Below are 3,014 nucleotides of genomic sequence, written 5' to 3'. Positions count from 1 at the left end.
TCTGTCTTCAAATGCACCCGTACACGCGCGCGACACATACACACATAATTCAATTCAATTAAAATGTTTAATGCAATTGCCAATATGAAACATACGTTAACTTAATAATAATAATAATAATAATAATAATAATAATAATAATAATAATAATCTTTATTGTCCAAATAGGCAATTATTGTAAATATTTACGATTAACAAATAAAACACACATGCACACACACAACAATAACGTTTTTCACTTTCATCTTTCTGTACCTATCACTACATTCACTTTGAGCAGTCTCTCTCTCTCTCTCTCTCTCTCTCTCTCTCTCTCTCTCTCTCTCTCTCTCTCTCTCCCTCTCTCTCTCTCTCTCTCTCTCTCTCTCTCTCTCTCTCTCTCTGTATCTCTCTTACACACAGACACACAAAAATACACTATATGTCCCTCTGCCACACCATCCTTGCCACCACTACCACAACCTCCTCCAACACATCAATAATACTACCACCTCTGCTACGACTACCACTACCATATCATCATCATCACACTGCCATTACTACAAGTGTCATCACTCCATCATCATCACCAATTCTTTGCCACTAAATCACCAACTACGATAAATATATACACCATCAATATTATTATTACTACCATAAATAAAACAGCCAGATCACCATTACCGCCAAGACATCTATTCATTTTAATATTTATGTTATTATGAATTGGTTTTGGAAATTTACTTGATTTGAAAAAAAAGGGGAGGGGGGTGGAGGGGGTTTGGGATGATTATAGATCTCAATAGATATAGTTTGCATGCAGAAATTCCTGCTTCAGCATTGACATTTTTCTGAATTGTTTCATAAATTTACGTTAGTCAAAGTTTAAGTTGTCGTCTCTGGTCAACTTGAAACAATGGGAGGTGGACATTAGTGAATCTGTGAATAAGGGAAATGTGGCTGAAATGGAGAGAATGTAGGGTAAAAATGATTACTCTTTCGCCAGCTCTGCTCTTCTCAATTAGTTCTCAATGGCTGCCTACAGCCAATTTGAGGAGTAGGATGAAAAGTAAAGATTAGAAAGAGGGAGAGGAGGGATAAATCTGGGGAGCAAGAGGTGTTGAAAGTGAAGAAAGCCAAACCTGTGAATGAGATTTCAGATCTTGACCAAAAAAAAAAAAATTTAAATAGCAGACAAAATAGCAAATACGGCAGAGTATTTGAATACCTTAAAGTTAATTGTTCAATCAAATGCGTTGATCTCTTCAGATTTGTTGAAGAAAAGTGAATTTGAGGACCTTACACCTCTGTGAAAGCAGCAGTCAAGGAGTTGAGTTGCCTCTACTAGGAGAAACTAGCTGTCGAAGGAAATTAACCTTTGTTTTGATCCTAGAATTAAAAATAATTCACATTGGAAACTCCTTGAATTCCACAATGGAATTGCTGTAGGAACCCTGGATGGTGTGCTCTTGGAATCTACATCTATTTGAACCATTCCCTTTGTCTTGCTTCTTCTTGGGTGCTTTATAACTGTAATTCTAGAACTTTTTACTAACCCATGTTCTTCCTTTTTACTGGCGCTGATATGACCTTAATGTGTTGCAAGCGGCGTAAAACCATTAAAAAACAAAACTGACGGTGATCTAGACTAAGCACACTGATGGTATGCTCTTGGATTCTATTTCTGTTCCCTATTTGAACCCGTCTCCGTTGTCTGTCCAACTTTTTCTCGCGTGCTTTTTAATCGGCAAGTCTAGATTCTTTGGGGGGGGGGGGGGGGGGGGGGGGGGTTGTGTTTTTTTTTTTAAAAACCATCCCATTATCTCCCTTTTTACTGTCGCTGAAATGACCCCCCCCCCCCCCCCCCCTCTCTCTCTCTCTCTCTCTCTCTCTCTCTCTCTCTCTCTCTCTCTCGCTTTTTGTGCGGGCGAGGGTGCGTGTGTTTGAAAGAGAGCGAGAGGTATTAAGATAAGAATTATATTTTTTGTTGATTGTTTTGATAGAGAATTATTTATTTATTTTATGAATCTGTTTACACATTGTTGAGTTGTTTTCTAAAGTGTCATTATAACATTAATTTATCCAGAGATGATAAAAATAAATTTTAATATTTAAACAAGCACACTTTTGTCGGTTTCACCATTCATTTCCCAATTCTTTTATTATTATCTGGGTGGGGTTCCCGATCTCCCATTGTGGGCAGGGAGGTACTTACTGTGTCTTCTTTCCCCTTGTATCTGTTTTCCAATTGCTTTCTGTCTTTGTCTTGGAATGCGATTACTTGGTTTTGTTCTGGCCCTGGGCGGATACCCGAGCTGTGAGGGAAACAGTCAAATGCATAGAGTTTTGGGAGATGATCTTTTTTGTCTTGTATATATCTCTGGTATGCACTGTATTATGTTTTGTTTACATATTATATATGGTTTTTAAACATTTGATTGTGTTCCTCTTAGTGGGAACATTTGCTTGTGTCTGGATGAGACTTTTAGGTGATCTCAAACTAAGTACTTTGATCGTGTGCTCTTGGAATCCACATCCGTGTCCTATCTCAACCAATTCCCCTTTGTCTTCACCTTTTTTGGGTGCTTTAATTGTAATTCAAGAACGTTTACTATCACTTTTTCTTCCTTTTTACTGGCGCTGATATGACCTTAACGTGTTGCAAGCGCCGTAAACCCTCAAAAACAAACAAACAATTTTATTATTATTTTTATTTATTTATTTACTTATTTCCCCAGCAGTCCATATGGAACAAAGTTATTATTTCTAAACTACCTGTTTTTTTTGGGGGGTTTTTTTTTGTTTGTTTTGTTTTTGGTTTGTTTTTTAACAGAGGGAAAGTGCGATGCGATAGAAAACCGTCTAATCAAAGGAATAAAAAAAATTTTTACTGCCCGTTTAAAATTACAGAAATCGGTCAAGGCTCGTGGCTCTCAAAGACAAGCTTTTGTTCTTTAATCCGCCAGTAATTTTTTTTTAACGGACAATAAACTTTGTTTTTCTCGTTTTCTGTTATTCTTCCTATTAAAAAAAAA

General features: G+C 37.0%; 1 long non-coding RNA gene across 2 annotated transcripts in view; it reads right to left on the bottom strand.

The window, feature by feature from the left end:
- Positions 1 to 280: 280 nt before the first annotated feature.
- LOC144978525 (uncharacterized) overlaps positions 281 to 3,014 on the bottom strand; it is a 21,827-nt gene continuing 19,093 nt past the window's right edge. For both annotated transcript variants that reach the window (XR_013646524.1, XR_013646525.1), the window contains one exon: positions 281 to 939. This is a non-coding gene — a long non-coding RNA (uncharacterized LOC144978525). The remainder of the gene's footprint in view (positions 940 to 3,014) is intronic.

This window comes from Berghia stephanieae, chromosome 8, assembly GCF_034508935.2.
Source record: "Berghia stephanieae isolate SIO BIC M18660-M18661 chromosome 8, UCSD_Bste_1.3, whole genome shotgun sequence".
NCBI classification, from domain to species: Eukaryota; Metazoa; Mollusca; class Gastropoda; order Nudibranchia; family Aeolidiidae; genus Berghia; species Berghia stephanieae.
Note: the sequence above shows the minus strand (reverse complement) of the source record. Positions and strands in the feature narration are given on the sequence as shown.